The 12,507-nt window shown below is 45.0% G+C and overlaps 1 protein-coding gene across 2 annotated transcripts in view; it reads left to right on the top strand.

The window, feature by feature from the left end:
* The first annotated feature begins 11,591 nt into the window (after positions 1-11,591).
* LOC118577738 (phosphatidylinositol 3-kinase regulatory subunit gamma) overlaps positions 11,592-12,507 on the top strand; it is an 84,217-nt gene continuing 83,301 nt past the window's right edge. The window contains exon 1 of one of the 2 annotated variants that reach the window (XM_036178368.1): positions 11,592-11,829. The gene's annotated coding sequence lies outside the window, so the exon portion shown is untranslated. Of the gene's footprint in view, positions 11,830-11,934; positions 12,407-12,507 lie in introns of those variants that run through there. The other variant, XM_036178367.1, reaches the window with a different exon arrangement.

Below are 12,507 nucleotides of genomic sequence, written 5' to 3' on the forward strand. Positions count from 1 at the left end.
TAGATTACACTTGTGGATCACTCTGTCATAGAACTATATGCCCAGCACTTTTTTTGAGACAGGGTCTCACTATGTATACATGGCTGGTCTGGAACTCTCTATGTAGACCAAGATGGTATTGACCTGAAGATCTTGCCTCCCATTCCTCTTTTTACTTTTAATTGTGAGACATGGTCTCACTGGCCCAGGCTTTCCTTGAATTCACTCTGTAGCCCAGGAAGTCCTTGAACTCGTGATCTCTCTGTGTCTGGGGACATAGGTTGCACCACCAGGCCCAGCTTTCTTTGGTTCCTTTAGGAGTGTTTCCTTTGAAATTCAGTGTTAGGGTGAACAATATCCATAGTCAACTCCAGAGGCTGACTCTGTTACAGGTCCAAATCTTTAAAGAGTCTAATTGGAGGGGGGTCCTATTCCCAAATATTTTTGAAAGGAAAGGAACACTAATTAACTTGACTTGGGTGGGATCACTTATGGCCAGGAGAAAAGTCCTGTGCAAGTTGAGGATGGAGATTCCATGCTGAAGTCATCAGAGGTATTAGAAGGCACCCACTACCATAGGACAATTATCTCACCAGCCTAGGACCTTTACACACACTGTCAGGTCATAACCCATAAGCAAAGCTCTTTGGGCTACCTGATGTAGCCAGTAGGGTCCTTAAAATGAATGAATCGGGACTGGAGAGATGGCTCAGAGGTTCAGAGCACTGGCTGCTCTTCCAGATGTCCTGAGTTCAATTCCCAGCAACCACATGGTGGCTCACAACCATCTGTAATGAGATCTGGTGCCCTCTTCTATATACAGAATAAATAAATAAATCTTAAAAAAAGAAATGAATGAATCATTCAGATACACAAAAGAAAATAAATGAAAACATTCTCCAATAAAAAGTGTTCCCCAAGGATATCACTATGAAGAACTTGATTAGACCAAGCTACCCTTGAACTCACAGAGATCTATTTGCTTCTGACTCTCCAGTACTGGGATTAAAGGTGTGCACTAGCATTTCCAGACCATGAAACCTTTTTACAATAAATAAATGAATAAAATGGGAAAATATTAAAAGAAAATTAAATTATGGAGCTGAGTATGATGGTTTACCCCTACAATCCCAGCACTTGGGAGACTGGCACAGGAAGATTACAGTAAGTTTGAGGCCAGTCTAGAGTTCTAGGGCTGGCCAGCTTGAGCTCCAGAGTAAGAGCTTGTCTCAAAACATAAAAAAATAAAAATAAAAAAAAATGATCTGGTATTTGTGGTATTACTTTCCTAGGATTGCAATAGTGTATTACCACAACTTGCTGGCTTAAAACAATAGAGATTTATTCTTTCATAACATTAGAGGGCAGAAGTCCAAAAGTTCAAAGTCATGATGTTGGCAGGATTAGCTCTTTCTGGAGTCTCTGAGGGAGAATCCATGTCCTTCTAGATTCTGATAATTCTAAGTCTTCTCTGGCTTGTAGTTGTATTGCTCTAGTCTCTGACATTGTCTTCAAACAGACTTCCATTTAAGGTTGTGTCTCAGCACTACTTCCTTCCTTCCTTCCTTCCTTCCTTCCTTCCTTCCTTCCTTCCTTCCTTTCTTCCTTCCTCCCTTCCTTCTTTCTTTCTTTTTTTGTTTTTTCTATGTGTAGCCCTGGCTGTCTTGGAACTCACTCTGTAGACCAGGGTGGCCTTTAATTCAGAGATTTGCCTGTCTCTGCCCCCGCCCAGTGCTGGGCTTAAAGGCATGTGCCATCATAAAGGCTCTTCATTTCTTACAAGGATATTTGTCATTGGATCTAGAACCCCCCTTAGATTAAAATTATCTCATCACAAGATCTTTAATTATACCCTTGAAGACTTCTTTTCCAAATAAGGTCCTATTTAGAGCTTCCTGGGCTTAATAAGGCTTAACAGATTCTCAGATAGAACTGGCTGAAGTGATATTAGGCTGTAATCATTTTCCCCAATATATTACCTGGTTAAAAGAAAAAGAAAGAAAGAAAAAAGAAAAAAAAAACAACAAAACAGAACAGAGAAGCCATAGTGGTCTGTTATTGAGTTAAATACTTCAGGGGTGCAGCGATTCACGATGAGAAGGGGATTGCCTGGCTCTTATTTGCAGGGTCCTAGAACACTGCACAAGCAGCAACCACAAAGCCCAGTATCAAGCTAGGATACTGGGCTCAATTCCTCCATTGTCTTGGAGAAGAAGACATGATCCAAGGGACGAGTTTCAGTTGTGGTTGGGGAATAAAGGCCACAGTCAGTTCCGCAGAACAGAATCATGAGGTTAAGATTCAGCAGTCGAGGTCAGGAGGAGGCTAGGAGAGCGAGACTGGTAAGAGGGGGAGATGGGGGACCAACAAAGGGGGCTGTTTTGCCCTGGTTTTAGGGCCTCAGGGAAAATTAGTTAGTTTGAAAGCACAGGGGTCAGGGAAACTGTTACTGCTTGTTGGTATAACTCTCCCTTATGAGATGGTGGGCTTATCTTATTCAGGACAAACAGTATCTTACAGAGTGCTCAGCACAAGACTGGCTCACAGGACGGGCTTAGTTGAAGTTGAAACAAAAGCTTGTCATTTTGGACCATTTTTCCTTTTTGAAATTTCTCTCTCTCTCTCTCTCTCTCTCTCTCTCTCTCTCTCTCTCTCTCTCTCTCTCTGAAGGCCAGAGAAGGATCAGATGTCGTCTTCTATTTCCTATTTCTCTCCATCTTACTTTAAAAAAAAAAAAAAAAGATTTTATTTATTTATTTAGGCAACCCTGTTTGTGCTGCCCTAGGAATTACCAGCATGACAGTTCACACCAGTAGTCCCAGAACTCAGGAGGTGAAGGTAGGAGGGTGAGAGGTTAGCCCAGGCTAGTCTTGAACTTGTGGAGCAGCACAGACAGGTCAGTTCCAGGGGCTAATATTTGACTTTGAAAATTTGGACTCTTTTCCTCCAAAGTTATGAAAGGATAAATTTTTGTTATTTGAAGACACCTTGTTATAGTAGTACATATTTGACCCTGAGAAAGTGTGTGTGTGTGTGTGTGTGTGTGTGTGTGTGTGTGTGTGTGTGTGTTTTGAGACAGGAATTCTCTGTGTAGCCCTGGCTGTCCTGGAACTCCATCTGCCTCCTAAGTGCTGGGATTGAAGGCGTGCACCACAACTGCCTGGTTCAGCTTTTTCCTTTGAATTAAGGAAATCTCTGAGAGTGTATTATTTTTAAATCAAATGATCAAAGCTCTTTTTGTTATTTGTTTTGTTTTTGGAGACAGGGTTTCTCTGTGTAGTCCTGGCTGTTCTGGAACTCAATCTTTGGACCAGTTTGGCCTCAAACTCAAAGATCCACATGCCTCTGCCTCCCCAGTGACGGGATTAAAAGTATGTGCCACCACACTAGGCTGACTAAACTTTTTGCATTCCATACTTGTACTTTCTTACTCAGAGATTTTTTTAAAAAAATTTTATTTATTTATTTAGACTTATTTATGCCAGAACTGTTACACAGAGAAAACCTGTACCAAAAAAAATTGTTTATTCAATTTTATGTGTTTGAATGTTTTAACTGCATTAATGTATGTGCACCATGTTACATCCCTGGTAAGAAGAGAGCTGGATATCCTATAACTACAGTCAAAGATAGTTGTGAGTTATCATGTGGGTGCTGGGAATCTGCAAGAGCAATAAGTGCCAGAAACCACTGAGCCATCTTTCCATCCCCCAAATGATGATCTTTCAGCCCCGGAAGCTACCCTACTTCCTCAGAACTTCTGGATGATGCTTCTGTAGAGATCAATGTGGAGACTGCAACAGGTCTTTTGTTTAAAGATATTTATTATATAAACCATTTGAGATTTTCTTGCTGCCTCTAAAGCAAACTGTTATCCCCACTTTTAAGCTTGGTTTGTCCCGTAAGAAAAATGGGCTGATTTTATCCTCAAGCAATGAAACATATAAAATGGGTCCTGAACTCGAGGCCTGCGGCAGTACAGTGTCATTACATATATTTGAGAAAGGTGGCGTAACTACAAATTGCTCAGAACTATGGAGATAACGGCCGCAGGAAGTGAGCATACTTTAAAGCCCTATATGGAGTTACATTTCAGAAATGAGCTGGGTTGAAAAACGAAACTAATTCCTTTTTTAGCTGCTGAGCTTTCCTGAATTTCCTACAAACTGCTTGGAATTTTTCAAACAATCCACAGCTGATAAAATAGACGGTGGTGGAACTGAGTGTCTGTGGTGAAAACCCTGGAGGCAGCCGGCAGGAGCAGGTCACGGTGTGTCTCTCTTGGCTCCTGTAACCAAAGAAGCACACTCTTTTTCTCTTCTTCTTTTTCTTCTTTTCTTTTTGTCCTTTCAGATAAACCAGGAATTGGCTGAGAAGCTACCGAAAGAATGACTAGGGGAATCTGAACCTAGAATGCTGGAGAACCTCCCTGGAGAATCTACTTGTAACATTTTCTTATTCACTCACGGAGCATTTGCTGACTACTCAGTGTGCCACTCCCTCAGCTGGGCATGGATACTCAAGGACGTGCTCTCCACCCACAAAAGAATTATTATTATTATTTTAGTATTTTTGAGACAGGGTTTCTTTGTGTAGTGCTGACTGTCCTTGAACTCAGAGATCTGCATGCCCCTGCCTACTGAGTGCTGGGATTAAAGGTGTGTGCCATCATCACCAGCCCCCCTCCTCCCTCCCCTCCCTCCCCGTTCCCCCCTTCTTAAAAGATAAATTAAAGCAGGGTGTCATTGTGCACACCTTCAATCCCAGCACTCAGGAGGCAGAGGCAGGTAGATCTCTGTGAGTTCGAGGTCAGCCTGGTCTACATGGTGAGATCCAGGACAGCCAGGGCTACACAGAGAAACCCTGTCTCTGAAATATAGTGTGTTTTGGATGTTCTTCCTGCATGTATGTCTGTGCACCATGTGCATGCCTGATGCTCATAGAGGCCAGCAAAGGGCATTCGCTCCCCCAGAATTAGAGTTACAGTCAGTTGTGAGCACCCCTGTGGGTGCTGGGAGTCAAACTTAGGGCCTGTGGAAGAGTGGCCAAGGCTCCTTTAACTGCTGAGCTATCTCTCAGCCCCAGGGGATTTTAAGAATGTTGGAGAGAGGTATGTCTAACAGCATATGCTTTGACATCGACCAAGGCAGAGGGGCTGATGTAAACACAGTCTTAGGAATAACTGTAAGGAAAGGGGAGCTTGCCACTTTACACTGTAGTATGTTTGTGGAGGATAATTTTTTTTTTTTTTGTACTGTTCTGAGAACTGCAAGTACTTCACTATAGTCAATTCTTCTTTTATTTTTGAGACAGAATCTCATGTAGTCCTGGCTGACCTTGAACTCACCACATAGCTGAGAATGTCCTGTACTCCACCCTTGAGGAGTTCATTGTTACAGTAGGCCTATTATTGATAATTAGGAGAAAGGAAGAACTGTGTGAGAAGAGACTAGAGAGGTTGATGGGAAGTAGAGCATCATAGGCCTGAACACTAGCGTAAGAGAGCAGTTTTCCAGAGGGTAAAAGAAACCACTTGAGTTAAAAGAAAGAGATGTAGGTTTGTTTTTGGTTTTTTCCCTACTGCTGGTAATTGTACCCAGAGCCTTGCCTGTGTTAGGCAAGCCCTTTACCACTGGGCTACTTCTCAGGGTTGATTTATTTATTTATTATTCAGTGCCATCACTCTAGCTGTGTGGTGTATGGACTGAAGAAGGCAAGAAGATTAGGAAGAAGCTATTCAAATGTGATTCACGTAATAGAGGGATTCTAGGACTGAGGACTGAGTCATGGGCACTTGCCTAGTATATAGGAAGCCCTGGGTTCAGTCCCCAGCACTACTAACAACCAGGAATAGTGTCACAAGCCTGTTATCTCAGCACTGAGGAAGTAAAGGATGAAAGGTCAGAAGTGCAAGTTATCCTTGGCTATGTAGTGAACTAGAAGCCAACTGGGCTACATGAAGCCCTACCCTGTGTAAACAAATAGAACAACAACAAAAAACAAACAAACAAAAAAACCCAAAGGATTCTGGCCAACTGCAATTTGAGTTAGCTTTTTTTAAATTTTATTTTAATTTTTTAGTACATTGGGGTTTTACCTGCATGTATATCTGTGTGAGGGTGTCAGGTCTCCAAAACTGAAGTTACGGACAGTTGTGAGCTGCTATATGAGTGCTGGGAATTGAACCCGGTTCCCCTGGAAGAGCAATCAGTGCTCTTAACCACTGAGCCATCTCTCCAGCCCCTGGGTTAGCTTTTTCAATGAAAACTTTTAAAAGATATATATCTGGCTGTCCTGGAACTTGCTATGTAGACTAGACTAGGCTAAAAACTAAGAGATCTGTCTGTTTCTGCACTGTCTCCCGAGAGCTGTGACTAATGGCATGCACCACCATTTAAGATATACTTTTTAATTATTTAAGTGTATGAGTGCTTTACCTATATGTACATCTGTGCACTGTGTGCATACTTGGTGCTTATGGAAGCCAGAAAAGGGCATTAAATCAACTAAAACTGGAGGTAGAGACAGTTGTGAGTCACCATGGGGTGCTGGGAATTGAACCTGGGTCCTCTGCAAGAGTAGCAGTGCTCTTTTTACTGCTGAGCCATCTCTCCGGCCCTTCAGTGAATCTTTTTCAGGCTTGAAGTTAATTGTATGTAATGGAGAAACAGAAATAAAGGGATTTTGCGTTTAAACCAAGTACGTACCAAGTTCAAGTATGTAAAAGTTCAATCCTCAATATTATGTCTACTGGGTAGCTTATTTGTCTATATCAGCAGTTCTCAGCCTGTGGGTCACAACTCCTTTCATGGGGTCACATATCAGATATCCTGCATATCAGATATTTACATCATGATTCATAACAGTAGCAGAATTACAGTTATGAAGTAGCATCAAAAACAATTTTGTGGTTGGGGTCACCACACATGAGGAGCCATATTAAAGAGTCACAGCATTAGGTGGATTAAGGACTGCTGCTCCAGATCACCACGTCTTTGAGGCTCCCTCAGCATTCTGTCAATTTCACTTTTTATACCTGCCGTTATTTTATTCCTTTGTTGGCCCTCCTCTATGAGTCTGAAGAACTCTTTCCTAGTCATTTTGTTTCTCTAGGTAAAAACATTTGCTAGCTGAATAAAGAGGTGGAACTGTGATGTCACAGAAAAGGCAAAGAACCTGTCGTGGAGACCTGGGGCTCGAGTGTCAGCTTTGTTACTAAGTGATTGCATGACTTTGAACAAGTTCCTTCACTGACCTGGGTCTCAATTTCCTCATCTGTAAAATGAGAATAAAAATACAACCCTCTTCCCCAGGGTTATGGAGATTAAATGAGGTAACAGAGCTCACCAGCTGCTCTCCCTGTTTGTGCCCTGCCCTAGCAAAACAGCCTGGACTATTGTGCCTGTCATTTGGATCTCATTTGCTCTGTCTCCCGGTGAGAGCCAAGCTGAAATCTGTTGCCTTGTTGGAGGGGACATTTGTAGAAGCAGCATACATATCATCCAGGTGGCCTTTGTGTTGCTCGAAGGACAGATACTAAAAGAGAGGAATATGTCAGGCTGGACAGAGATGTACTTTTATATCCCTTAAAGCTGAAGGAGAACCCAAGGTGGGGAGAGTGAGGCAGAGCAGCTCTCCATCATGCGCCGATGGGTCTAAGCTCCCTCCGCCCAGGACCTCATCAACATTTGGAGAAAAGCCACTTCCATAAAGCCCCTCCCATTCATCTACCGTCATAATGTCAGTGCCTTAGGCTGAGATGATTAACTCTATCAAGACTTTCCAAGTGTTAGGAAGGGATGAGGGGAAGTAAAAAAAAAAAAAAAAAAAAGGCAAATGCTATATAAAAGAGATAGTATTCAGAATGATTTTAGGCATAGCTACCTCAAGAGATGTCTATCAATTCCCATGTGAAATGTCTTTCTAGAAGATCTACTAACATTGCTCCTTTTGCAATATAAGGGAAACTTTTCCATCCAAAAGCATGTAGCTTAGGGAGGCCCTAGAAGCTGTAACTGATAAGTTTTTAGTGTTTTCTTTGCTTCCCGTTTATTCAGTGAATCTATTTAGCTGCATGGACTGGGTCTCAGGAGATAAGTGGTCAAGGGAAGGTGATGAGAGGGGGAAGAAAAGGAGATTGAGGCTAGTGGAATTCTTCCTCAAAGGCTAAAGTCAGTCCTGATGTTAAAGCTAATGACGTTTTCATTTTACCAAGCTTAAAACAATATTTTGTGTTCAGATGGCACCTTTAATCATGAATAACTTTTGGCTGAGTTCCAGGCAGATTCTTTTGGCACAGAGAACTCTGAGATCATACACTATATTCAGAGCACAGAGGAAGATTTTCATCCACTTCTGAAATATAGAGGAGGGGAAATGGAGCATATTTGAACAGTTTCATAACAAAACCATACAAGGGTAAAAAAAAAGAAAGAAAAAGAAAGGGTATCCTAGCTATTTGGAGTTTAGAAAGGTACTATTCTAATTATTAAGCGGCATTTTTTCACTCAATAAATTAAATAGGTTGCATAAATCCAATGGCAATCTTCTATTTCAAATATATAAATAAAGGTAGATCGATTTTGTGATTTATCTAAGGCTAATTGAAGAAAGGAGGGAGGAAAAAAAAAAAAGCACCTCCCAAAGTAGCAGGTTGTGACCCAGGAGTTTGAGCTCTTAAAGCTGAATTTAATCCACACTCAGGCCAAATATAATCCTCTAGTATGGAAGTGGTCCAGGACACCAGAGCTTACATTTTTTACCTTTGCCAAAGAGCCAGAGGCAGTTAAATGACAAGCAATCAGAACACTGAATCTGTTTCCCAACTGAAAGAAAAGCCAGCATCATGTGATAGGCGCTTCCCACCGTGGTAGGACAGATTTAAGCATCTTAAAGGGAATGTGCTGTTTCTGGACATCCCCATAGCCTCTGGTACCACATATTCCTTGGAAGTCTACTCAACGGTCTGTTTAAATTAGAGTTTTGGCTCATACAATTTTTGGTGGCAAGGTTGAATCATTGCTGTCGTAGTTAGGGTTACTATTGCAGTGATAAAACACCATGATCAAAAGCACTTGGGGGTGAAAGGGTTTATTCCACTCACAGTTCCATATACCAGTTAATAATGAAAAGCAGTGAGGGCAGGGACTCAAGCAGGGCAGGAGCCTGGAGGCAAGAGCTGATGCAGAGACCATGGAGGGGTGCTGCTTACTGGCTTGCTCTCCCTGGCTTGCCTCAGCCTGCTTCCTTATAGAACCCAGGACCATCTGCTCAGAGATGGCATCACCAACAATGGAATGGGCTCTTCTATATCAATCACAAAAGAAAATGCCCTCCAGGTTTGCCCACAGACTGAGCTTATGAAGGCATTCCCCCCACCTCGCCTTTTTTTTTGGGGGGGGTTCTTAGACAATGTTTCTCTATATAGCAGTTCTGGCTGTCCTAAAACTCGATCTGTGGTCTAGGCTGGCCTTGAACTTACAAGAGATCCACCTGCCCTTGCCTTCCAAGTGCTGGGATTAAAGGTGTGCAGCACCACCACCGTCAAAGGCATTTTCTTAATTGAGGTTCTCTTCTCTTAGGTGACTTTAGCTGTTTTAAGTTGACATAAAACCATCCAGCACGCTTGCTTTATGCCATGTATCAACCTGGAGCATTTGACTTATACTGTGTATACTGTGACTTATACTTTTTCACTCTATCCCTAAACCTCAGATATGAGAAATCCTCTGTCCTTTAGAAACTGAAACCCCATCACTAATGGATGAGAGGTCGTCCAGGCAAAGGCTGCAGTGGAAATATGAAAGCTAGTATCTTTTCCATGCTTTTGTTTGGGAATGCACATGGACACCTGTGAACAAACGTACACCAACTTGCCCTTGAGGGATTGTTCTGCCTTTTGAGTTATCAAATGTGAACACTTTTGGCATTCAGATATGGTAAAGTAGAGACTGCTGGGAAGTCAGCCACAAATTAGAGTTGATCTTCCAACATCTTCTACCTGAAGGAGCAGTTCAGGAGATTAAAATTAATGAGCCCTGCTCCAGAGCTGCTCTAGCTTTTGAAACACATTTCAACTCAAGAGACAGAAGAAAGCATCTCGAGGATTCTGAAAGAATTTTCGTGTGCTTTTGAAATTTGTTTCCTTTAAAGCTTAACCCTGTCTGTATTTTCGGATTCTTCATCCCTTTACTTTGTATCTAGTCTGTAGACATTTTGATTTTGACTGTTTCTGGGGCCCGTCTCAACTCAGGACTTATTTTTGTTGTTATTGCTGTTGTTTTTTCAAGACAGAGTTTCTTTGTGTAGCCCTGGCTGCCCTGGATCTCGCTCTGTAGACCTGGCTGGCCTTGAACTCAGAGATCCACTTGCCTCTGCTTCCTGAGTGCTGGGACTAAAGGCAAGAATCACCAATGCCGGCCTAACTTAAAATACTTTTAAGAAAAGCAGAACCACCTCAGGAGGGTGAAAAGTGGCGACTGTTCCGGAGGCTAATCAATACCCAGAGCTACTCAGGGTAGGCTTTGCTAGGGCTTAAATCAGGTTGTCAACTCCAACACAATGGGCTTTGTTACTCCAGTGTGAAGAGGAAACAGCCGTTTTTGGCCCCCTCAGACTGTATTGTAGAGCAGGATGGCAATTCCAGGCACAGGTTAGCTATTCAGCGTTCCCCGGCAAGTTAATTAGCTGTTTCTGCAATGCATGGAAATGTTCAGCATTTTTATACTGAAGCTGGTCTCGGAGCTTTAAACTTGGAGGGAGGGGACTGTGTGTGCGGAAAGGGGTCTGTCAGGGGAACAGAAATAGTGGCTTTTTGGCGAGAGAACCCAACACCTGTGATGGACCTCAGAAATCACACACTCACTATACTTGCAGACAATTTTTTGTGAGTACTAGAACTGGAGGGCTCGCCGAGATGCCTCACTATTTACTTGAGCGCTGAGTTATTCTGGGTTCAAAAGTCCTACAGTGGGAAGCAGAGTAGCGGCAAAATAACTCCCCAAGAAATGCCCAAGGTTCAGATACCCGTAGGGAGGGTGACGGGCACCTGGTCTGGAAAGGAACAGTCATGCAAGTGGGTATGGCGACCTTCGCTGTACCTGACGGTTTAACCCAGGGGTAGGGGAGGACGAACGCAGCAAGGTGAGGAGGTTCGGGAGGAGGAACTCTGCCCTGAGACTTCCAATGGAGCTGAAGATGTGCGCCCAGCCAAGTGACAGCACGCCCCGCTACCACCGCTCCCCTCCCCCGCGGCCAGTCTCCAGGCAGAAGAGTCTAGCGCCAGCCCGTCCTCCCCCTCGTCACTAGTCCGGGCGGACCGAGGCACAGCGGGAGCCCCGCCAGTCTCCGGGCAGCTGGAGCCCCCGAGCGCTCGCCCAGCCTGTCAGTAAACGCCGTTTGCGCCTTCTTTCTTTCTCCCCAACCCCTCCTCTTCCTCCTCTTTTCTTTTCCCCTTCTGCCTTTGTCCCGCTTGGTAACTGAGGTCCGACCAATCGCCGCCTTACCGGCCGGCGCCGGCTATCTTCTGATTGGCCCGCTCGGGGCGCGCAGCCGTCGCCGCTCCTCAGCTGGAGCAGGGCAGACAAAAGACGCAGGCTCGGGCTCCGGCAACCGGGATCAGCCAATCACCGTCTGCTCCCGTCTCCCGGCTGAGCTCGCGTGCGCCCAGCTCTGACTCCTGGCGAGCGGCCAGCGCCCGGGCTGGACCATTCGGAGTGAGGCTGGGGGTAGAGACAAAGGTTGACGAAAGGGTAGCGTCCGCCACGCTGACGGGGAGAGTTAAAAGTCGGCGTGGAGGGCTCGAGGAGGCAGCCTTCCTCAGGCACTTGGCGATCTTCGCACGTCAAGATGGTAGGGAGTGGAAAGCACCGCCGCGCTGTCGCCTGTCCCCCCTGCCCCGCACGGTTGGGTGGCGCCCCAGCGGGGGTGGGGAGGGCGGGCGGGGGAGGAGGTCCCCTCCGCGCAGTTAAAATGAAACTCTAGTGCTGGGCTCCCCGGCAGAGCGTGAGGGGAGCCGGCGCTGGCGGGGATACCTCTCCTGCCCGCGCACAGCCGAGCTGACTGGACTCTCCAACCGGTCGCCATCCCGAAGCTGCGGAAGCTTGGGTTCCCAGCCTGACGCGAACAGAGCCCGAGTCCCAGTCCCAGAGGGAATCGCTCTCTGCAGACCAGTGGGACCCCGAAACTTGAACGCAACCCCCCCTTTCAAGCCTTTGTCACTTCCCCAGCTTTCTCCCAACGCGTTCTTTTTTTCCTCCTCTCCCATTCTCTCTCCTCCGAAGGACACAAAAGTGGCTTCCGCTGAAAGATTAGGAGGCGGTGGGGAGCTCTTCCCTTTGGAGAGCGATTGTGTAGGAAGGATTTTTCGGGAAGCGGCTCGTTAACACCACTGCTCTCTGCTTTCCGAGCCTCTCTGTAACCCTCGGAGGTAAAACCCCGTCCGTAGCTTGGAAGTTCGGGGCATTTTGTTGGGTGCTGTAGGAGGAGAGGGGGGAGGACCTTGTCCTCATCCCAGTAGTTGGCTGGACT

Source organism: Onychomys torridus, chromosome 2 (assembly GCF_903995425.1).
Source record: "Onychomys torridus chromosome 2, mOncTor1.1, whole genome shotgun sequence".
Lineage (NCBI taxonomy): Eukaryota > Metazoa > Chordata > Mammalia > Rodentia > Cricetidae > Onychomys > Onychomys torridus.